Here is a 25,361-nt window from a genome sequence, read left to right as displayed (position 1 = left end):
ATTCTTTTCTTACTGAACTGCACATCTCTCTAGTTACAGTACTCTTCTGCCTGTGTTTCCTTCCTCTCAGCAGAAGTTCTGCACTATATGCAGTGACATTTCCAAGCATAAGCATTATGCCCCCCTTAATTCAAGAGCATAGGTATTATGCCCCTTCTTAAAAGGCACCCATGTATTGAAGAAAGAAAACATCCACAGAATGTGCAAATACACTTTTGGATGCATGTCTTTTTCTCTTGGCTTCCTCCCCTTTGTGTACCTCATGAATATTATGTCAAAGCTTTCAATATCAAATTCTCTACTGATACAAATTAGTTAAAGCTCATTGTAATCAAGATATCTGCAGTTCTTTATACCAGTAAAGAATTTGCTGTGGTTTATAATTTTCTTTTTAAAGATTCCTCTTCTTACTGCTGCTTTACAGGCTTCCTGAAGTGGAAACATTCCCCTTGCTCTTTTTGATGCTTCTTCACTGTGGAGGCCAGAAAGCTGAGGATTCAGTGGTGGAAGGGCCATTAGTTTTTCTTTTTAATTGCAGTGCAGGGAACCAAGAACACCTGCAGTCATGGGGTGCAATGGGGTGAGAGACTCAATTCCAGCTCAGGCAGAGTGGGGGTGGGTTATGAAATTTCTAGCAGAGAGGACAGTATCCTTCATCTGAAGAGACAATAACTTCTTGACACACTTTAACTCAATCACTTATGATTATGTGACTCTACCCTTGAGTAATAAGGATAAAAGGCTCTATTTAAATTGACTTGAAGTCCATGTAAAAAGGTTGCACCAGTTCAGTTAAATTAATTTTAAACCTGATTATTTAAATCAATGCTACTTTTGTGTGCAGACAAGATCTAAGTGTTATGCTTTGTGGATGTAGTAAGTCCTGCAGAAGGAACTGAAATGGCCAATTTTTTTCACAATCACACTCCTTTAGGGCTGAGAAAGGAGTTTTAAAAGAATGAAATTTGGCTTTCTTGGACACTTTTATATTCAAGATACTCCAAAGAGCTTTGTAGTAATAAGCTGAATGCTGGTGCTACAGAGACAGCACAGACAAATACAGAGGCTGTTAATTCAACAGCAATGGCTCCAAAAGAGCTATGAAGGTTAAAGTCTCTTTTACTAAAACAGAGACTGCTGGCAATCTGCCTTAGAAGTCTCTTTTCTGGGAAACCCCTGTGGATGGCCTTCATCCTGATGAGCCTGAATTTCCATCTGACAGTAAATGCTATTGCAATATTCATGTCAGTCTTTAGGAAACTGTGCAGCAAACTTACACGAAATGGGATGGGTTCTGGGACATGAGGTGAGGATGCTGTGAAGGTGGCCAAGAATAACTCCCTCCTGGGAAGAAGCACATAGGGAGACAGAAGCCAAGAGACCAACTAACGTTGCTGGCAGCAAGTGAATACATGTTTTTTACCAAATTCAATCTGCAGTGAAGGATTTTCAAACCTTTTTTCTAGGGCTGCTTTGGTGCCTGGCAGCTAGACAGAGACTGAAGGCTGCTGCTGGGTATATAAACAGTCAGAACCAGCCTGCAGTTGTCACAGACACACAGAAACACCATTGCATCACCTGGAGGCATCCCAATTAAATGGAATTATCATCCTCACCAAGCCATAGTTATCACTATTAAATGTCATTAGGCTTAAATTAGGTTTGGTCCAAGAGATGTCCTGAATAAACGAATTTCCTGATTAAGTCCAAGTAGCATGTACTTTAATAAACTGTTACCATACTCATGTATTTTTCCTAATTTTACTGTTTCCTTGACTCCAGCTTTCTGGCTGTTATAGCATTAAGCCCTTGGTTAAACCCTTAAGTGCAAAAACAATGCATATATAAAAGCCCTTTTATTTTTGAAATGTCATTTTCACATTTCACATGAAAAAGAGCTTGTTTCAAAAAATCAGGGCCTTGGTCATCTAGGGAAAATGATATATGCAAAGCTAAATCTAACACAGTTGATTTGGGAATCAACCGAAATCTTCTGGAGACTATGAACTCTTGAAGGGGTAAGTGCAGATTGTGTACAAACAATTGCACAAGTATGAAGAATTTGTAATTTTCCTGTCAGACTTCCTGCTCATTCCATCAGGACTGTACTGGGGTGAGCCTGACTTTTCTCTATATGGATGTTCACGGTGTCACCGTATAAGTTCTCTGCTCCACTGATGATTCCCTTTTCCTTCCTCCGCATCTGGTAGCAAATTACCAAATGAGAAACTTGAAATGGCATTCAACCATTAAAACTGAATGGATTTAAAGTGTTTCAGTAGATGATTTGAAAACATTGAGGACAAATATTAGATATCAGATATTTCTAAAAAATTGTTTGTGTCAAGAAGCTGGAAAAGAAAAGTAGAGTAGAAAAGAGAGGGGGAAACCCCATTTCTCTGACAGAGCAAGAGGAGACAGGTCAGGAATATGACCCAGAGCAGCACAGGAGCTTCATGGAAAGCAGCCAGATTCAGAGAGGGCTTGTTACAGGCCAAGGTAACTCATCATAATCTTTTCTCTCACTTTTTTTGTACAAGATACAGTGTCTACTACTGGAGCATCTCATTGACAAAGCCATGAATTCAGTGTCCTGGTCCTGATCAGCTCCAGCTCATTGTAACACCCTTCTGCCTTGAATGCTTGAAACTTCCCAGAGACAGGACACAGCCTGGAAGTGCACAAACATCTGGGGAGGAAGGAAACACTACTTAAGTCCTGGCATTCAAACATAACTGGCAGTCCCCTCACCCTGAATATTCCACCTGATACCAGCTAAGAAAGTGCACAAGTAGACATAAGATAAAAAAGTGTTAACAGTTATGGCAGTTAAGCATCAGAACAGATTTCCCAGAGGGGTTGTGCAATCTCCACTCTGGCCTGCAATCTCTGACAACCTGCTGCTCTGAGCAGTCATAGGAAGGAACTACTCAACTGTATCATCTTGGAGCCTGCTTTTATACTGCATGAGGCCCAGTCCAGTTCCTCTGAGGAATGGGAGGTGAGTACAGAAAACACCTATCTCTCCTCTGTAAGCAGTCCTAGGAAATTCCTAAGGATATGCCAGACAAAGTCTGAATATATCAGTAGTCTTTCATCTATGCAGCTCAACAAAGGCACTGAACAGCTCTGTTGCTGCTCAAGTCTGAGTGACATTTGAAGAAATAAAGAAAACGAGAATGTCATAATGCATTGCAAAACTGAATAATAACAATTGCCTTCATCATAGTTCTCTTCTATCCGAGATTTTATTCACATAGCATTCCCCCTTTTACAAATTGAGAAAGTAAGGCATGGAACAGTTTAGCAGTTGGCCACAACATTACCTAGACCAAAGAACTGAGTCTCAGTTGCCTCAGCCCTAACCTGGAAAATGGTGAAAGTGAAAAAAATTAGAGCTGATCTAAGTAAAGAAACTTATTTTCTTGACTCAAGCTGCCATAGCGTTGTTTAGGCTGGCTTAAAGAGAAAGTACATGCACTGCCTTTGTCATGGATGCTGAAAATATGCTCTGCATCACACCTATGCATGAAGGACACTTGCCTGGACCACGTGTCCGGTCCTCACCAGAGCTGTCAGTCACAAACAGACTGGAAATTACAGCTCCTTCTTTGGACTCATGCTGCCCCCATTAATGTGTTCAAAATAGGATTCTTATTAATTTTAGACTTTGCATCTAAACCCACAAGCTCAGTGCTGCCCTGAATGCCCTTGTACAACATAAAAGCCTTTCTCATCCTTGTGATTTTCCACAGCTGCCTCAGGTGTCTGTACTGCTGCAAACAGCAATTAGAGGACAAGGAACTTGTTTGTCAAGCATAGATCCAAAACACAGCATGTTTATCCCTCCCCTTGTTTGCTTTCTAGCCAGCAGAAAAGACCCCATGGTCAAGGTATGTACTTTGCCTTGGGACTCCTTTCTCACTTATGAATGTAAATATTGTTCATACAGAAAATAATCGCGTCCTCAAGCCACTCATTTGAGTGGACAAATACAGATTGAAGGCTGCATTCCTGTGTCCTAATATGTTCACCCAGGTCCTATGACTAGTGCTTTGACTGCCTTTAGTGTCTTCCTGAGATCCTCCAAATCACTTCTCAGATGCAATAAGCCTTTCTCCACTGAGTGGATCTAGGCATTTCACTCAACAATGTCTTTCATCCAGGAGTGATGAAAAAAAGCTGCAAGACCAACTCCCTTGGTTTGGAAGACTCAGGCCCATTTTGCTCTTGAAGTAGTACTAAATTGCAGCGTTGAGCTTGATTACAATGAGTTCTCTGTCCATCTTACAAAATACTGTGTATCATGACACAAACAATGGGGCATCCAGCTCTGCTTTTCTTTAGATTAACACTGAACAAATTGTCTTTGGCAGGACAGCTTTTGAAGAAGGAAAAAGTTCAAGGTACCCACATTGTCTTTAAAAAAGACAGAGTAAAGTATATTGGGATTTTTTCTTAATTGATACTACTGCAGTAATACAGTAGCATTGTCTTTATATATAGTATATATTGTCTTTATGCCCTGGAATATATAACTGCATCTTGTTTGTTGCACTGCACAAAGCTCATGGCATATTTTTGATGGGCAATATAAGCCCATATTCTATTCCTGAAAAACAACAGCTGAAAGCCACCTTATACTCACAGCTTCTAATATCATCTGCAATTGATACAGAAAGTACCAGAGCTTTTGACTGTATTTTTCACAGCTCAGTTTTACTCTCTCCTTGTTTATGTCTGCCATGAAAACAAAATGTAGACAAGTCTTCTTTACCAGTATTCCTACACATCAAGAAGATAGAACCACTCTCTTCACTGTGGTACCTGGAAGGAGGAGACACAATGGACACAAAACTAAACAAGAGAGATTCATCAGATATAAGGAAAAACTCCTCAAATCGAAAACAGATAGACTGTCCAGAGGGACTGCATCCAATCCCCCAAAGACCTGAATGGGTACAGCCATGAGAAATCTGTTTTGATCTTACTAAGTCAAACAGCTTTCAGCTGAGCTATAACATTCTTTGATGTGGTAACATAATCCCATAATGGCAAAAGGCATCCACAGGAGGTGCCAAAAAAGAGTACAATCCCAGCTGCTCTCCCTTGACTGTGTAGGGTTTAGCAGCTTCGGATAATAAGCAAGCCCAACCTTTCTGCATTCTATTAAACTTCAAGCTATATGCAGATTGCCTGGCATTGAAGTTCATCCCTTGCTATCAGAAGAAGAAATGCTGCTGGTTTTTGGTTTGTTTGTCCCCTGTGCCACCAATCTGCTTCTCCAGACTCTGTTCTAGAACTGCTCTTCTCGTGGAAGGGCTACTGTCTGAGCAGTGGGGTAGGCTGTGATGAATGCTTAGCTACACAAGATATCCTCCTTTTTGCTCTCATCACTCAAGTACCAACAGTGGAAAATTAAATTAGTTATCCCACTCTGGACAAAGTTGCTCCAAAAAATAAGCCAGAGGAACAGGGATATTCAATATAGCCAGTTGACAGTAGCCATCTTTTTGTCATCATCAGATCACCTGTGTATTTAGCACATAAAGGAAACATAAGAGTTACAAGTATTTCCCACCTAGAATACTAAATGAAAGGTCTGGAATATGTTTTTTGGAAAGGGTACCAAGGGGTAACCTTAGTATAGGATATCTTGGCATCATCACTCTGACATAATGAAAATTATGTTTCAGAGATAGAATATGAATTGCATGACTGTTCCAAGAGTGAGAAGTATATAGTGTTTATATGGAAACAACAACAAGTTGTCTACTTCTGTCCAAAACAGTAATGGAACACAACTCCTCCAGGATATTTTTCATACACTCAGTAAACATTGACTTGACAGTAGATAATAAAGAGTCTGCCTGAAGTATCTCCAATCACAGGACTTCCCTGGCTTAGTTGAATCACTCCCAGCTCTAGGAATACAATTTGCATAAAACTACTCAAAAGTATTAAGCAGTTTATCCTTGTGAGTTTAGTTCCCACTGCCTCAACTTCACCCAGAAATGTCAAGATTTAGTCTGTTTCTTGAACATAAAAGCGTTTTATGCATTACAACATTAAATTAAGTTCTGTAGGGGAATGTAAGAGTGTGTACGCGAAGCATGCCTTTAGCTGAACAAGAACAAGGTAGTGAATAACATATGTGATAATATGTACAAATGTATCAACAGGTGTGTGATTTCATGTGGATACATGAGGCAGTTGTATATGTCCATTTAACTCCAATTTGCTTTTTACCCTCCTTAAATAGCATTTTTGTCACTGCTTAAAGAATTAAAGTAGCAGCTGGCGTTGTTGGGAGGATATTTTTTAATGCTGTGTGTCTACTTCAATCTCATATACTGTGTTTATGTTGTCATCTGTGCTGTGTTCACTGTCCATGGTTGAATTGCTCTCTGCTTTTGGAGAGCCAGAGTCTGCCACTGCTTATCCACCATTCCTTTCAGCAATTTCTCTTTCCTTCCAAACTACAGGTGTTTTGTAGCCTTATGAAGGACGTGAAAATATTGTGTGTGCCATGACTGAGCCATTTGAACAATGACCTTGGCAAACACTTTGCCTCTTGCCTCCCCAAATGTCCCTGCTGGCAAAAACAAAAAGATGCTTACCAAAAAGATGATAGCACCAAAGCAGATATGAGTCAAGATTCTCAGTGCTTAACAAGAGAAGTGGACACATATCACTTAATTTTTGTGTAGAGCCATCAATGTGTTTTCTCTTATGGGGATTGCAGAAGGAAGTGTCTAGAAATTTAAAAGAAAAACAGCAAAAAAATGCAACAAAACCCCAAGTTTTATTTTGTTTTCAGGAAAATTCTAGTCAGATGCAGGTTTTCTCATGCAATGACATGCCTGCTTTCCCTAGTTTGCTGATGGGGATCTCCAGGAAGCTGAGGACAAAACTGACTTGACTATAGGCATTTATGAAAGCATTTCAAATAGAAGGGTCTGTATAGTCTAAAGGGTGGGGGCAGAGCCTTTGCCTAGCCTGGCTGCGTTGTACGATATGAGACACATCCATGGATTTAGCACAGCTCTCTTGCACACAGGAAAAGCCCCAACTAGAGTTTCTGGCTCTACTGGCACTGAGCACAAAGCCCTCCTTCTTGTCCTCCTCCACCTCCTCCTCTTTCTCCCTATGCTGCTGTCCCTCCTGCCCTTATCTGGGAGGCTGTGCCCTCTCTTCTTACAGGGAATAATTCAGCGTCCCACTGTTATGATTCAAACCTCTGAACCCAAGCAGCTTCTAGGCTCAGCACGACCACATCAGTAAAAGCCATCCTGATAAATGTTTAACATTATAGAGCTTTTTCCTCCATGAAAATAAACCAAGGCTTAAATGTTCAATTCCTTTATGCTCTGTGCACATTTATATTTTCTCTAAACGAGGCCACATACCCTAACTCTGTTCCCCCTCCTCCCCTGGAAGTTCCTACCCTCTCATTATTTTAAGGCATCAAACCTGATTCAGTAAATCTCTTCTTTCAAAACTGTCATGTTTTAGCCTCAGAACACAAATACAGTATCTGTTCCTAGTGTGCTTCCTTTTTAATGCTTTAAAAGTTGTTACAAATGTCTTGTTTCCTCCCAGCCACAGCTGTATTAGATTACCTGTTCTGGTTTTGGGGGTTTTTTTCTAAAAAAAAAAAAAAAGTGAAACACCTGATGCAAACTCAGCCCTTTGGAACAACAACTGATTTATAACTTTGTACTCCCCAGACCAAAAGTTAACCCCTCTCATCAGTTATTGAAGGTTGCATTGGATGCCAGGAAAGAGCAGCATTTGTCAAGTCAAGATTTCTAGGAGCAAAATTGAGACACGCAATTTTCAGAGTGCAGCTGAAATAGGCAGCCTGTGGGGGAGATAGCAGGTTTGTTAAAATTGCAAAGGGATGAAGAGGGAAGACAAAGGAAAACTGACTGCAAAGGACTAAATGTTTCTTTTCCCACCATTGCTTAGGGATGTGATGGGAGAAGAGAGCTGCCCTGTGGTGCATCTTTCTGGGTGGTAAAAGCAGAGCACCAGCAGAAATAGTTATCAGGGAGAGGAATGTGAAAACAAACCAAAACATTCTTATCAGTTGACCCATGATTTTAAATTGTACTGAAATAACTTAGTATAATATTTTCAAATTCAAACACTGCTGAAGGAACACAAAATGATTGTGATTTGCGTGCTAATGAAGAGCACTTTTAAAGAAAAAAATTACCTTTCTGAACTCTAGGAAAATCAACAGATGGATGACCTTAAATTTCAGTTTTGTCTTCTTAAAAACAACCTAATGGGATCCAAGGAATTTTAGGCAGATGTGCTTTAGTAGATAGCAGCTTAATTATTGAGGCTTAAAATCTAAATATGCTTAGATGAGGACAGTAGGAACAAAGCAATGTGACTGTCACTGTAGATCCATCCTCTTTAACTTACTGTAAGAACTAACAGTATAATGGATAATGGTGGATTGATAAACAGATATAAACCATTCCCCTGCAAAGGATTAAACTGCTCATGGAAGGGTTATTCAAGAAGTTTAATAATCACACCATAAAGAGAAAACTCCTGTCATAGATTTAAAAACTAATTATTAGGATATAAAGTTGGAACACATTGACAGTATATTGTGTTATTGCTGACATTTCTGTAGTGCCAGTTCCTGACAAGATATTTTCTAGACCCAAGTCTGGAAAGCTTCCACCTCCAAGAGGTGGGATTAAAGAACAGTCATACTTTCAGAGCAAGGATAAGAAACACAGCATTACAAGTGCAATTCCAAAGTGAATCCTTCTGCAGCATAGAAGAAATATGCTCTTCTAACATCAGGGAGAGCTCCTCATAAAGAAGTTTTTTCAGAAAAACGTGGTCAGCAGCACCTGCACTCTTAATACAGAGGTGAGGACACCAGCCTGTTCATTATATATGTTCTTGGCTGACAAGATGAGCCAGTCCTACCTGAGCTGTGGTGGGCAAGAGCTGGCTTTTCCCTTCTTTGTGCAGACTTGTTCTGGGAGATGGAGAAGCAGAGCCCGGTTTGTCTCCAATGGAACAGAGATCGACCATGGGAAGGCTGGGCACCACCAGCAGGATGAATGGGAGCTGATTCCTGCATTAACTTGCGTTACTTCCTTACTACCAATGAATGCTTATGTTTGAGGAAATGTGGGCTGCTTTTCCATATTTTTTTCTGCTGTATCACATTCTCAGACATCTCACAGCATTGTAAGCAGGTGTGAGGAAAATCAGTATGTCCTGAAGCAAGCATTTCCCTGCCAGAATTCCAACGTCTAACCCTGAGTATAGGCTGATCCAATAGCATCACATCCAGTGTTTCTCACCGCTGGAGTGCTCTGGAGGTTGCTGCTGCTGCACTCAGTGGGGCCTGGAGCAAATTACAACTTGATAAAAAATGGAGGAGCTTTACCATGCTATAAGGAGGCACAGAAAGAACAGGAGGTGGTCATTATAGAGGAATGAACAAAACTGAAGAGTGGAAATCTGCATCTATCTGTCGCCATAACACTGCAGAGGTATTTGTTAACTGATTTTTGTGGCCCACTGGCTTTTGTTTTGATTCCTGGCTTAGACACAGAACTGACATGCCCTCTGCCTCCTGCTAGTGCAATTTAAAATAAGTCCTGTGTGCTTGATGCTAGCCCTAATGTGCATGCTGGGGTCTCTCTTTTCCTTAGTTTGCAGTTTGCACTTTTATTTAAGTCCTCTGCTTGTTTATGATTTATGAAGCTTTCACTCTGTCGATCGCATTTAACAAGCACTGTGAAGAAAAGAGAAAGCTTTTAGCTCCAAGGCGAAAAGAGAAAAGAAATGGTTTCTCCTATTCCTTTAATGCAATTTAAAGGAGATTGGAAGTTAAAGAAGCCAGAAAGTGAAAGATGGGATGGCAGAGGGAGAACAAAGAAAACCCTAGACACCTTTAATTTTCCCTAGAGGAGAATGTTAGGAAACTCAGAGATGGCTTTTCCCCTCCAGCCCCCAAACAGAAGTATTTTTCAGACACACAGATTGGATTTTCAGCTTTCCCAAATCATCTTGGCAAGGTAAAGTTACCTTGTACTATCCTCATCATCTTTTATTATCTCTACGAAACCAAGTCAAGTGTTATTTAATTAAAAGGGACACGTAAGGATAGGTCAGGCAGCTTAAGCAACAAAATCAGATACCCAAGACAGCTCCTCAATTTGGTTGAGATGCTACAAAGCTTGGGGACCTGGAAAGAGGCTGTGCTATAAATCACCTGTAGTTGAAAAAGCCACTCTTCCTGGGAAGTGAAGGAAATGAATGGGACATCTGGGATAACCTGGTGTGAGGCTGCAGCTCTGGAGGTGAGCAAAGGCTGTTGAAAGAGCTTGAACAGAGACTGCAGTTTTGTTTCACTGACCAAAAAGGCATTTTCTGAACCCTGTTGGAATGAAAACCATGTGCATCCTCACTAGTTTAATGGCATGTTTCATCCTCCAGATGTATTAAGCCATTTTCTAGATATAGTAAAATACAGTCAGAGAGCTAGGTCCTTGTGCTGGACAACATTAGATCTCAAAGAAGATATGAGATGCCAGCCAACCCTTGCTCCTTCCTTTTTCTGGAGACCTGTCTAGAAAATGGAGAACTAATACAAACATAGCTTTGAAGTTTTACTGTAACCTACAAAGACAGACGATTTAACCTCTTTCTATTGACACAGAATTCAGGTTAAGTAGTCTATTCATACATGGGACCTGAGGCTTGCTGAAATCAACCAAAAAACAGGATTAACAGTCTTTAGTTCAAGACCAAAACAATGAAACTTTTGTGGTGATGAAGAGGGGAACCCTTCCAGTCATCCTGCATAAAATTCTCTCTTTGTTCTGTTATAGATTTGTTATTGTTTAAATGCCTCAAATTCTAAGAAAAAATATCTGTATTAAAAAGCCAAAAAACACAGCGTATTTATTAATGAAGACATAGATTCCTCCTCACCTCTTCAGTCTTCTGAGAAGCCTTCCCTAAATACCAGTAGAACTAATGTGATACAGTCCCAGTAATTGTGAAGGTAATAAAGAAAGGAGGAGAAAAATTACCATTTCATATCTCTTTGCATGTCAGAAAAGAGACAGAAAGGCCTCATACATGATTGTTTTCCACACCTAGGTCAGCTTTGATCTCTGCAAACATAAATTTTAAGCCAAAAGGATATTATTTTCTAAAAGTTTTAAGCATCTGCAAACAGAGACTTAAGATTAAAGTACCTTCTCAACTGTAAGTCACTATAATTAGTTCATGAAAGTGACCAAAATATTTAAATTAGGTTTAATTATAAAGATTGAGGAGATGACTTCAGGAAAGTCAATTGCAATCTTCCAAATTAAGACAGAAATAAAAACCAAGTCAGAATAAAAAAAAAATTAAGTACTTTAATTATACTTTGTATTTTTCCTCAAACTAGTTGCAAAGGTATATGGGTAGCAATCATCACACGCACACTGAATTTGAGATGTGACACAGTAGGACTCTGGTACCAGCAACCCATACTATTCAGTCTGGGGACATCAGAGAGCCCAGAAAAGTCAAGAGCACAGCTCCCCTTGATATCCGTGGGCTTTGAGATATGCAGGAGGCAGTGATTAATGAAAGCTTCTCCATTTTATTCATAATTCTTCCACCTGGCCACTTCCTAATTTTACAGTTTTGATAGTACCTAGGCTCTTGCTCCTATATACAGTCAGGATTGATGGATTTCTTCATCTTGAGCCTCCCACTCACTCCAAACCTCTGGTTGTTGTAGTGCATTAAAGGTCAGGCTTCAAGCAATTTTCTTACCTGGATACTTCTTATTCCATCTCAGGTGTTTTGTAATTAGATCACACAGCACTGTGATGTATGTGAAAGGTGCTTTATAAATCAGTTTGTAATAACAACATAATAATACTGCATCAATTTGTTAAAGAAGAGGGAGGGTATTCTGACTATCCAGAACATAATTTCCCCAAGGTGAATCTCAGGCAGGACACCAGCCCTAATGAGCACCATTGCTGCAGGGAAATTGCCATCCCTGTCTGTAAGGCGAGAGTGCTGCAGAGGGCTGAAGCACAGAGACAGGCATTCTCTCACCCCAGTTTTGTGTCTGCAGTTGCCACTTACCTTATGTGTGAATAATAAAGTCACTTGGAAGTCACGAGCCAGACTTTCAAGAGTTTCAAGACATCTAAGGGTAATCAATAGTCACTGGGATTTTCACACCTCTCTCCAACTGCAGTGAATGAGCCATGGTGCTTAAGTGCACTTCAGACCACCTAATGCCTCTGAAGACCTGGATTTTCATTTCCCTTTGCTCTTGCTACTCTGTGAGGCAGAGCTAACGCTGCCTGTCTGGCAAAGGGCTGACAGTTTTCACCCTGTCATGAGCACGTTTAGATCTGTGTCAGAAAGGTGCTGTTTCAAAAGCAGGTGTTACTGTATTTTTGGGAAGTGTTAATGGCTACAACATGCCAACCTTTGATATACAGGCGACTAAAAATGCAGCTACAGCCAAATGGGGAATTAAGCCATTCTTCCTTAGGAAAGCATACCTGGCATGATGCACTTGAAGCAGAGATAGCCAGGCATGCCCTGGAGTAAGTAACCCTGCCACCAGGAGCAACCCAGTGCCACCAGACTCACTTTGGTGCTGTGTCACAGGTGGATGTGACACACGCCAATACATGCCGATCAGACTGGGGAGAAGCTTCCCAGCCCCTTCAGGCAACAGAGGGCTGGGAGGCTTTAGGAACAGCCTCACAGCTTTAAACAGTGACAAACCTGAGTGCTCCTCAGCTGAGGCAGCCAACACATGCAGAGTGCTTATGTGGTCAACTCAATGTATGGGAGAACAAGAGAAGTGATTAAAAAGGATTACATCAGGTCTTGGAAGCCTTGGGAATGAAAGAAAGATGCCCAGTACACATATAAGCATATCTACTCTCACAATAACATTCCCGTGTTCAGTTCTGTGCTGCTCCATGCTTTCATCTTTCTAAAAGCAGCAGTTCCAGTGACAGGGCACTTCATACCCTCAGGCTGGATGCCAGCTGCTATGTGCTGAGTTACCCATGTATGGTCAAGCCAGTTTAACTGCCTAAAACTTCAGTCTTAGCTGTGAGATCATCTGCTGATGATATGTCTGCAAGCTATAAAACCTGCCAGTTATAATATTCACCTTTCTACCATGGTCTTAAAAGGAAGATGAATTAAGATTTTAATGCCCTTAAAATGGCATATTTAAATACTTCTCATTATACATGAGGTATTCTTTTAGAGCTGGGAGAGCGAGGATTTCTTCAGGACTGCAGCTGAGGTCCTGGTGCTGGGGTCCTGGTCCTCACTCTCCCTCCACACGAGGAAGTGGGCTGTCTGCCGTGAGTGTTGTGCAGGAGAGACTGCTTCAATCTCTCCCTGCTGAGGAGAGCTGAAGGAGAAAGTCCCACTTTCCCTCTATTGCTAGCTTGCATTCCTGTTGCAGCAGAGGAAGGAGACACACAAGTGGTTTGTTAGTGCAACTATTGCACAGTGCTTGAGCAAACTAAAAACCAGGCCAGGTGCTGCTGTATGACAGCACAGAGTTTAAAACTTGGAGTAGAAACACATAGGTGGTTGTTTTGTAGGAACTGTATAAACTCCAGCGTGGGCCCATGCTATTAAACACTGCTGAAGCGTGATTGGTACATGCTAGTCTGGGTTCAGTGCTGCTCTATCTCAGTTATCTGGCTCCTAAGCATCTATGCAGACAAACAAAGCAGGTATTTCATAGGCTGTCCTTAAATTATTCCCTTTCCTAGCAACCCTGGGACACAAATCACTTTGCTGGAAGAGGAGGAAACACATTCGCTCCGTCTCGGATCTAACCTGGTCCATCTCTAGAACTTAGAGGTCTTTATAAAAGTGGTCTGTTTCACCATCCTCACCAAGCAAATTAGGGAACTGATGATGGTATATCCACAAGCCATAAAACCTGTCAGTTATAATATTTATCTTTCTACCATGTATTTAAAAGGAATAAACTTAAGATTAATTAAGATTTTAATGCCTTTAAAGTAATATCTTTAAGTACAGGAAACTGATCTGCAAGTCAAGGAGTGCCTCAGACTTCATCAAATGATTAGCAGAAGTAGTGTCAGGATATAAGGATCAACCCTATTGCCTGAGGTGGCATCTGAACAGAGTAAGAAAGTGATTCAAGGCCCGTGGCTCTCATATCCCAGCTGTTTGCCTTGGAGATCCGACCAGCACATACCATAGGTCTTTGTAGCCCATGTGTCTGGGGTTTCTTCTCACAGAAACCAGGATGGTGTGCAGAAGTCCAACACCCATCTGGGACTCCACCACTGTGGAGTCAGCCCATGGCTGAGGTATCTATTAGGAGATTTACTGAGCTCCTGGGTAAGTACAGCATTTCTGACACAGTTTCCATTGTACTGATGCATCACATGTGACACCCCCAATCTAATGTGAGCTTTTGAGATGGATCACCTGAATTACCTTCTGGATCCCATTGCATCCACCGAGCTTCAGTAGCTTCTGACAGCTACCAGGCTGACCAGGAATGGAGGTAAAGGCTCTACAGCTTGCTAGCTCATGCCTGAGTCACATGGTCCCTCTATGGAAACACCACAGGTTAAATAAAATAATGGTATTGATTTTTTTCGTGTTTACTGCTGTCGACATTGCTTCTCTCTGTATTTCTTTTTTCTTTTCCTGTCTATTCAATAAAGTTTCTGAAATCTTCCTGAAGTGCCAGCAAATAACAGTTGTATGTGCACTTCTTGATGGTGTGAAATCTTTGCCAGTGCTTAGACAAACATTGTGGCTTTTCAAGCAGAAATATTTGCCCCTTGGGCTGTGATCTTTGCCACTTTTAAGCCCTATCTCATCTCCAGAACTCTGATATATTAATTCACTAAGAGTTTTTATTACTACTGAGCTCTGTAAAAAGTTTGTGACTGAAGGCCCTGTGTAAAAGCCAGAATTTCTACTTTGTACATGACAAGCACTGTTCAAGCATGAGACCAGAGATGGCTTGGAGGCTGGACAGTGTCAGCTCCATCTTTCACATGGGCAGCTGCCCACTGATTAGGTGTTTTGACACAGATATGTCACCAATGAAGTCACAAGGGGAAGGTAATAACCAAATCTCTGGTGAAAGAGAAATTCCTCTGCCAATTTCAGAGCTGTATTTGGCTACTGGGATAAGTAAAGAGAGGTTAAGAAAGGTTACCATTCATATTTATCCTATATTATCTATTTTGACCCCGGAAGTCACACTTAAGGGCAGAAGACTGGCTAAGCCATTTTGGTACAAGATGCTAAGTACAACATATGTGGAAATTATGTACTTCTTGTTGCTTTCAGCCCATACAGCATTGTTTTCACCTACATATGCTTCTAAAATAATTTAGTTAGAAAAACTAGTAGTCTTGGTTATGCAGGGTGTGAATTCATAGAAAACTGCAAGCTCTCCTCTGCCTTAGGGTTACTAGTTCCTCAATAAAGCTCCTCCCCTGCTGGTTTGCATTAAATGGCTTTGTAGGAAACAACACCCTTCCATGGGGAAATAATCAGCGGAGAAGAATAGATCAGAGGGAAGAAAACTGCATACTGAGCAGTTGTGTCTAAGTCACCCAAGAGTTAGGTGTCTGCTCACAACAAATGATGCCTTGAGGCATGCCTGATATGCCTCAAGGAGGAAGAGCAAGGCAGCCTGCACTTCATGAGCTTCCTGAGCAGTGGGCAGTTCTTGGAAAACATCACCATTGTTGTGTTTTGCCCACAGTAATCAGACACACCCTTTTAAATAGCAGCCCCATTTTAGTAGCTGCCACTTAACAAGAGAGTTCCCCACAGTTGCACCATACTGGCAGCTCAGTTTACCCCACTACCAAGGACTGCAAGGGGAGAGGACAACTCTTTTGAGGCAGGATGAGAGACTAAGCCCCCTGTCTCTTTATCTCATCTTTGTAGTGGGTGGGCGGTCTGCTCTGGACATCAAAAAGCTGGCTCCTCCTGACTGCCACCATCTGTTCCTCACATCCTTTCAGAGATGCCAGGGAGTAAGCAGCACAAAGAAAAGATAGGTTCCTTATTTCCAGGGTCCTACTTGATAATTAAGCTTTCTAAGTGGAAGTTTAGAGCCTCTTCTCATAATATTTGCAGCATATTGGGATGCTTTATTGCACCATGAGATCAGAAGAAAGCTTCTAGGAAGGAAAGAGTACAGAGCTCCCATGGTAGGAACCCAGCAACTAAGTGTGTATGAGAGAATAAAGGAAAAACAGTTTTTGCCCTTCATTCTCTGGTAATTCTCTCAGCTGTCCCTCTCTCATATCACCTTTTTAACAGCTTTCTGCATGCTGAAAGATTTACGCATCTTCCCATCTCTGACTACACCAGCTCTGCCTTGCTTTCAAGGTTTGCTACATATTTCTCATTTCTCATTATTCTCCTCAAAGCAGCTTCCCTGCATGCTCCAGCTCACTCCCTCCCCCAGCCCCTGGTGCAAATGGCCTTCTGGACCTTGTTAGCGCTTCTTTCAGCGCTTCTTTCACACAGCAAACCTATCCCATGATGAAATGCACAAGGCTCTAAACTTACAGCTGGTCTAAGAGCCACTAAAGAGCTCTCATATTTCCTTGTTGTCCTGCTGCCTACCCGATTACTCTCTGTTTTGTTTTGCCATCCGTTAGCATTCCTTTCCTGTGCCTTTACTGATTTTATAGCAGGTCTTAAGTTTGTCAGCACCCTTAGCATAGCATCCCTGTTTTTCAAGGTGTTTCCAACTCTTTCAGTTTGGCGCTAGCCCCAAGACCATTAGGTGTATCCCTTATTGTTGCATTCCAGTGCATCCCAGATATTACTGAACAGAGCCTGACCAATCACTTAGTAGACGCACTCAACAGCTTTAAAACAATTACATAATTTATAAAATAACAATTTATATAACATGTCCAGAGAAAGTAAGCTTAGGAGGGGCCTCTAAAAGTCATCTTGCCCATTTAGGATCCACTCTCAGGATTTAAGCCATTTTTGATGGATGATATCTAATTGGCTTTCAAAATGCCCAATGCTGAGCACCGTGTACCTCAAAAGGCAGTCAGTATCTTTCCACCACTCCCTAGCACTACATTCCTTGCTGGTTTTGCGTGAGAAAATGCTTCCTAACATATCTCCCATGTCACATTTACTTAGATTGTCATGTTCTGTTTCAAACAAAATTTCTAGGTAAAAGAAACCCAGAAATGTTAATGTTCATTAATGTAAAGTATGCCTGTAGCAATGTGTGTAGTCACATATGTGTTCCCTTTAGTTTGACTGGATATAAAACAGAGCCATATCAATGAGGTGTTGCACCCAAGGTTTGAAGATTTCCTAGGAGAAGATGGTATAGTCAGGCCAGAAATGGCTTTCATTTGACTTCTTGCGGTAAATATGCAGCAAGAGTACACATGAACTAATTGCTGGATGTATCTACACCTAAAGATGGCTGAATGTATCTAGACCTAAACATAGCTGTACCTGTTGGAACAAGATTGTTTAGTATATGTGCTTTTTGTGCCAATACCTAGAATTGGTTAGGGAGACCTTAAGAGCCAGGCAGCTATATTTGCACTTTGCCTAGTATCATTCTAGCTACTAACTGTCAAACTCAGGGACTACCCATAGAAATGTCTACCACAGATAGTTGAGTGACACCTGACTGAGGTCTTGTCTGTTCTGGTTTCAGCTGGGATAGAGTTAATTTTCTTCTTAGTTGCTAGTATAGATCTACACTTTGACTTTTGAACAGAAAGGACAACGAACAACCAACCTCCCTTTTGCTAATCTTGAAGCAAGAAGGATTAATAAACTGTGAATTTTCAGGGAACTGTTACTCAGTTGAAGTCATGTCACCTTTCGTTTCCTGCCTGCAAAATCCCTGAGGCATGCAAAGCTATGAAGTCACACTCATGCACACTCCAGCAAATGTTTGGGCAGGTTCTCTAAGTATTTAAAGGGGAGTCATCCTTTTGTATGATTTTGAGACTTCTTATCACTTTGGAATTTTTTTTCACAGGCAGCAGTTTTATTGAAAATGAAGTCAAGCTTTTATAGTTTTAGTTAGCAAAGAAGACTCTGCCTTCAGTGGCATCAACATATTTATGAACACCAGAGCAGAGCTGGACTTCATTGTGGATTTTTGCAGTATTTTTTCTGGCACCCTAATGACTGCAACATCTTCATATATGTTTTGACCAGAGAAAGAATTCAGATTAATTAAAAAGCTGTTTCTCCAGGGTTCCTCCATCTACTCATACTTCTGTTTTGTGAAGTCACCCAGTTCTCTCTGATAGTACATTACAGTGCTCCAGCTTTCTGAAGACAGTCCCTGGCTGCAACAGCTGTGGAGGGCAGAGGGAAGGATATTGCAAGTCGTGGGAGGTGGTGGTCACTCTCTGCTGACTACAGAAGGACTGAGATCTATACAAGATGCCTTGAAGATGGTTAAATGTGAGATGAATCCCTAGGCATGCCAAATGGTCCCTTTGTCTCTTTGTTTCCCTGAATTGCCAAAGTGCATTCCATGGATCTGGAAACACACAGCACCAACCTCCGAGGATGGGGTGTCTGTGCCATGAAGGCTCATTTCCCCCACCACGAAGACTTTATTGCTTGTGGCTTCTCTAGAGCTGGGGAGGGAGGATTATATCAGTTGTGATTCAGACCAGCAAAAGAGACCAGCTGTGCTACAGAAGCTGTGTGAGAGCCAATCTGATCCACCGAGACCAGCAGAGAAAAGTTTTGACAGGTGTAAGAGAGCAGTCATTTTAATTAGGCAAAGACCTCTGGGAGATTTTCACACCGTATCTCCCTCAAGCATTTCCAATGCCAGTGCTTACATAAGGTTGGTATCTGGCACCCCATGTGTTTCCAAGGAAGGTGCAGTACTGATGTACTAGGTGTTCATGGTTCCCACTGGCTTTGTTCCAGCAAATTGCTGATGTGGGGTGTCTGGTCTAAGAACACACCTTACCAAGCAATGTACCTTTTGCTCTTAACCCTTTGCTGCTTTGGATTGTTCTTCGGCCTCATTTGCTCCCTTTTATTACCCAGAAAATGAAAATACCCAGAAGGTGTTGTGGTCAAATTGCAGAAATTCAGTGAAACTTTTCTCTGTCTTTTCACAGAGCACTTTTCTGTACTTTGTTAACCTTACCTGAGGTCTTCTCATGTGGATAGGAATGGAGTTCATAACACTAATTAAACTCTCAGGACATTAATGGAATCTGAATATGGGCTGTCAGCAATATCAAACTGGTGTCTATAATCCCAGTCAAATGCATACATTTGTCTCATTATTTTTATTTTTTTTTACTGAATCTACTTCCTTTGAGTTTCTTCTGAGAGTTCGGCTTTTAGGGTATCTTTTCACACCTGAGAAGGCTGAAGATATTGATCTTTTAACCTCACACCTTACAAGTCACTTAAGGCTCACAGCAATTATACAGCATCTCTCGAAGTATGCTGTGTCACCATTGCTTTGTTCTCCCAAGCCCAACTCATTTCCTAGAGGAAAAGACACATTTCCCTCTGGCTGAAGGGAAAATAGCGAGGCAGGTTTTACTTTTTGAAGTGGTGGGGGGTGTGAGTGGAAGAGCAGACTATAAGAGGACAAAACGATCATGAATGACTCAAAATTTTTTGTGGCTGAGTCATTCATGTCACTTATATTTCGTAAACATTAGTCCAAACAGAATGTATAGCTAGAAATTCAAACAGATGTATTGCTAGAAATGGAAAGTTACTCAGTGGTAGCAAAACACACTTCAGGCTACTCATTTGTAAACTAATGATCTTTTATGAACATAAAAGCTACATTAGGCATCTATTGAAGTATTAAGGAAGGAAGGTAACCAAGTCAGAGATGACATTATGTCTTTATTTCCTGTAAATCAGATACTACATGTGCCTGAGAATGTTGCAGAAGGAACCATGATATTGCCCTATTATAATTTATAATGGAAACGAAATTAGATATAAAGACATTGCTTGACTTAACAGTCAAAGCAACAACACCATGAACTTGAGAGCCTGAAATACTAGAAACAGTTCATCTGAGCCTCTCCTAGTCTCCTATGAAGCTTCAAACAAAGGTGTGGCCCAGGAGGGAAGAGGGCCACAAAGACCAGTTGGTGCTTGTTGTTGTGGCTGTGTTTCCTGCACTCTGCAGCTCTGTCAAGCCACACATGCCAGGTGATGATTTGCACAGCTGGCCTCTGTCTCACAGTGTTTTGACGTCTTTCTCATCCCAGGACTTGCATGTACAGCCTTAATTTGCAGCATCCTGAGGTGGGAAAGAAGCAGTGGCAGGGCAGCAGCTTTAAAGGACCTGGGCTGAAGACCATATGATGGTGTGGACTGCCCTCATATGATGGTGTGGACTGTCCTCAGCCCCATGATGCAGTACAACACTGCTCAGACCACTGTGTGTTAAAAGCTATGAGAGCCCTTGCTCATAAGAGGTCAAGGAACTGAGACAACCCTCCAGTCTGAGACTGTCACTCCTGCAGAGGCTTTCCCACAGCACCTGCACCATAGCACAGGACCCATTTCTGTCTCACTCTCCTTCTTCACCTTCAGGCAAAGGCGCTTTTACAGTGTCTCAGAGAGCCTATTACTGTGAAAAGCTGAATGAGAACAGAAGATGCAAAAGGGAAAAAAAAAAAGAATTGGCTATTGGGAAACCCATGTCCCAACAGCAGGATGCCTTAATTTACAAGACTGATTGCCGTAGGTTTTCCTGAGGAAAAATGCAAAAACTGGCTGCTTAAGAAAAGGAACTAGGAGGAACAGTGTCCTAACCATTAGCAAAAGTGACACAAGCCAATTCAGCATATTCTTTCCACAATTTCTTTCGTTTACTTGCTGGAGTTTGAAATTTCACTTATAGATACACATTAAAAAAAAAAACCTCTAAAAAATATACACAACTTTAATTTCAGTGTGTAAATTCAATCTCAGTAACTTAGCTTGGTCTCAAAGCTGACAAGTATGGTTCTCTGTAAAACCAATCACATCTAAGTCTTGCATAGCCATGATTATCAAAATTGAATGACTGCTGTTGTTTTTCTGACTTCTTCAGGGCTTCCAATATGCAGATAATGTTCTGGTACCCTGTTTAAGGGCTGCACTACGTTTGGATCTGAAGCAAAGTCAGATGAAAAAGGATCCCTTGGTCAAAGCCACTTGAAATTCCCAGGGAAAGGACTCCCTGTATTTCCCTCACTAGGGAAGCAGAGGCTTTGCTCATGGCCAAAGGCTTCTGAATTGTCTTCTGATGGCTGGAGCAAAAAGAGCCCCTGAACTTGCAACACTAAATGAAGAAAGGTTAAGGGGAGCCATAAATTTGAGGGAAGCCTTGCTTGATTTGAAAGACTCACTTTGGTTTGGATATTAAGAGGTTTCCTTTTGACTCCCGGGAGGTACTTCTCTGCAGCAATGGAAAGGCCCTCCAGGGTTTTCTGGGAGCTTTTGTTCTTTTCAAATGACTCTTGTCCCTTCACTTGTTTGTCATTTAGACAGCAGCCTCCAGGGAAATGACATAGACAGCAACAGAGGATTTGTAGAGAGCAGCAAGGGAAAGTTCTCACAGGAAAATGCACATTCATTGTGCTCTCTGATTTTCTAAAGGTTCGACGTGGGGAAATGAGCTATTTGAAAATGTTATTCTGGCACAGATCTTTATGGAGAAGATTTTTCAGGGAGAAGAACAGACTAGTGATCTGAGAGGGCTTTGGTAAAATGCTGCCAGGACAGGACAATGGTGGGGAAGAAGGTGATTTTCCTGCAAATGAAGGGGGAGCAAGCTGCGGAAGAATGAAAAAAAATGAGTGTAACTGTGCCACAAGAATGATCAGATGTTACATGAGCATCATGTGGGGAAAATTATCAGGGCAGAGTAATCCATTAAGTTAAAGCTCCCTAACTACTGTGGGACAGGACTAATGAAATTTTATTATGATTTTCCTTATTAAAATCAGTAGTGCTTCCCAAATCATTTAAACATCAGAGTTTTGAGGTGCCTGCTCTGGAGAGCTCTGCCTGGTCTGACTACTCTCCTTTTGAAATTCCTAGAGATCGCAGATGCTTGAATCTGCAATGTTTCCTGGGTGGGTGGCCAGAAAAAAAGGAAGTTTTGACAGGAAACCTGATTTTTCTCAGACTGTTAGAAAATCCATACAATCTCCTGGCACACTCTTACTTCATTAACTGGTAAAAGGAAAAAAATAACTAGTCTTCTGTTGAAAAACTTCTGGCCAGATTTTGGTGAAGAACATGAGGAAGAAGAGGTAGATAAGGCCTGTGAAAGGCCACTGGGCATGGGACTTGGCTGTTACCCAGCAAATGATAAGATGAAATAAATAGAGAGGAGTTTCTGCTGTAAGGAATTGGGTCTGGTGCTCAGTATATTGTCTCCTGGCTGCAGACAACTGCCCATGAAAGATTACTTCACTGGAGGCAGCCAAAATGTTTCTTTTCTCTCTGGGTTTGCCTCTCCAGAAAGGTTGTGCTAAGGTCGGGTTTTCTGCACCCTTGGGGAAGCTGGAACTTCAGAACAGCCAGAGGAGTATTTAGGACAGTGGTTTGCAGCCTGCGGGCTTTGTTCCCCTGGGGCACACTACTGTTTCCAAGGGACTGGTGAAAGCTGGCTCAGAATAGAAAGGTCAGTACACTTGAAGCAATTTTTCAGAAGTCTGCAGCTCTGCTAGCAAACTGCAGGGAGCCAAAAGTTAGCACTCCAGAAATAGTCATGGAATTAAAGCATGGGCTTGATTCAAGCACTGAAGTTTGTACATGAGTCTGCAACCCCAGAAGGTCTCATGTCTGAACCAGAGCTAGTCACTCCTCTCCACTGCACACTGGTGCCCAATCCCCTAGCAAGAAGACCTCCACATTTCTGACCATGTCTCTGGTCACCTGTCTAGACAGAGGCTGAGCATGTCAGTGCTCATTATTTGTTTATTTGTTTCCTGACAGCTCTCTGCCAGTGCTCAGCAGCCTATGAGACTCCAGTGTTTAATATTACTTCACGCATTTCACCTTGACCGGACTTTTGAAGAGCTCATCTCTGTTTCCTCAGTCAGGTTTTCACCAGACTTCCACTCACTGGCATGGTGCACACCAAAGACCTAACTGCCATCCTTGTGCCTTGAGCATGAGTCAAGAACTGCTATAACTCCAGGTACAACATCCAGAAAATCATCTTTGGATCCATCTGCAGTCAGACTAGGGATGACTAGATCACGAGGTATCAATAACTGGATGAGATCCTCTAAGGACTTCAGCAAAACCATTGTTTTACCACTGATATCAGTAAAAGCAAAATTCAACTCTGCAGGATCATAGAATTATAGAATTATGGAATGGTTTGGGTTGGAAGGGGCCATAAAGATCACCTAGTTCCAATCCCTCTGCAATGGGCAGGGACACCTTCCACTAGACCAAGTTGCTCAGAGCCTCATCCAACCTGACCTTGAATGCTTCCAGGGGTGGGGCATCCACAACTTCTCTTGGAAACCTGTTCCAATGCCTCGCCACCCTCACAGTAAACAATTTCTTCCTAGTATCTAATCTAAACCTACTGTCTCTCAGTTTGAAGCCATTTCTCCTTGTAATTCCATGCCTTTGTAAATAGTCTCTCTCCATCTTTCTTGTAGGCTCCCTTCAGGTATTGGAAGTCTGCAATTAGGTCACCCTGAAGCCTTCTCTTTTCCAGGCTGAAAAAACCCCATTTCTCTCAGCCTTTCTTCATAAAAGAGGTGCTCCATCACTCTAATCATCTTCATGGCCCTCCTTTGGACTTCCTCCAACAGGTCAATGTCCTTCCTGTGCTGGGGATCCCAGAGCTGGATACAGTGCTCCAGGTGGGGGCTCACCAGAGCAGAATAAAGTGGCAGAATCCTCCTTCTCACCCTGTTGCCTGCCATGTTTTTGATGCAGCCCAGGATACAATTGGCTTTCTGGGCTGTGAGCACACATTGCTGGCTCATGTCCAGCCTCTCATCCACCAGCACCCCCAAGTCCTTCTCAGCAGGGATGCTCTCCATCTGTTCATCCCCCAGCCTGTGTTGATACTGGGGGTTGCTCCAACCCAGGTGCAGCATCTTGCACAGGGTCTTGTTAAATGCCAGGAGATTCCCATGGGCCCTCTTCTCAAGGTTGTCCAGGTTCCTCTGGATGGCATCCCATCCTTCTGAATCTGCTCTTGAAGAGCATAACATGTGACTACTCAGTCTGTACAACGCTTAGATCAGTCTTATTGAGACCTCCGATCAGCACTGTTATATAAATATTAAATAATAGCACTAAAAAGAAGGGAAAGAATTATTCAAATTGGACAGTAGCAATAAAACAAGGACTAATACATTAAAACTGAAAAAATTAAATTTACATTATTTAATTCTGTAACTGTGTGATTTAACTCAGCAAATTGCTTAAGGGTCCATTTTGCATGAAAAGTGCTGTAAAAGCTGAGCTTTATTGTCTCACATTTATCTTGAGTGTTAAAAAGAGTTTTCAGAGACAGCAAGTACAACCAAAGAAAGGAAACTTTGCCTAGTGGAGGAGGTGGAATTTAGACAATGATAAGTCCATGCATCCTCTATGCAGTGCAAATGCACTAATGGCTATTTAAGATGATGACCTGGGTATGACTTATGCCTTAGGAAGTCTCAACACATTCACTGATGTATGTGGGCATCACAGCATTCTGTCGCTATTTCTTTTATTTTGTGCATTCCCACTTGGGCACATCAGAAAAAGAAGGTTCAGTCAGGCTCAGAATTGCTCAAAGCCAGTCCAACTCTTCTTTCATTCCTCTGAGGTGTTTCTGTATAGTGTGAAGCATGTGTTGGCTCTCTGAGAAGTTTCTTTCTTACACCTTCTACAGTTACCTTAAAGAACAATTTGTGTCCTTTAGTGTGGGGAGTGACTGAGAGCATATTTGGGAATTAAAAGCATCAGCACTGGTAAAACTGGAAGCTGTAGCTCCGAGTGGGTGGCAGTAGCTGTGGTGCTCATCCTTTCCATCCAGAAATCACAGGTAGATACACATCCCTTCACAAACCTTACACTATTTTGCTCACTCTGTGGGTAATATATGCACAGATACTTTTACCTCACTTCCTTTGGTAAAATTCAGAGCTTCAGATTTCCAAGCACTACTGGCCTTATGTAAGATTAAAAAATTCTGGCTTCAAAGAGGTTAGCTATAGGGTTTTTGGTTATTACCCTGTGTATTTCCCAGAAGGAGCACTGAGAGAGAGAAAATAAAGAAGGCAAGGGGAGGGGGTAAG

This window comes from Chiroxiphia lanceolata, chromosome 5, assembly GCF_009829145.1.
Source record: "Chiroxiphia lanceolata isolate bChiLan1 chromosome 5, bChiLan1.pri, whole genome shotgun sequence".
NCBI lineage: Eukaryota > Metazoa > Chordata > Aves > Passeriformes > Pipridae > Chiroxiphia > Chiroxiphia lanceolata.
Note: the sequence above shows the minus strand (reverse complement) of the source record.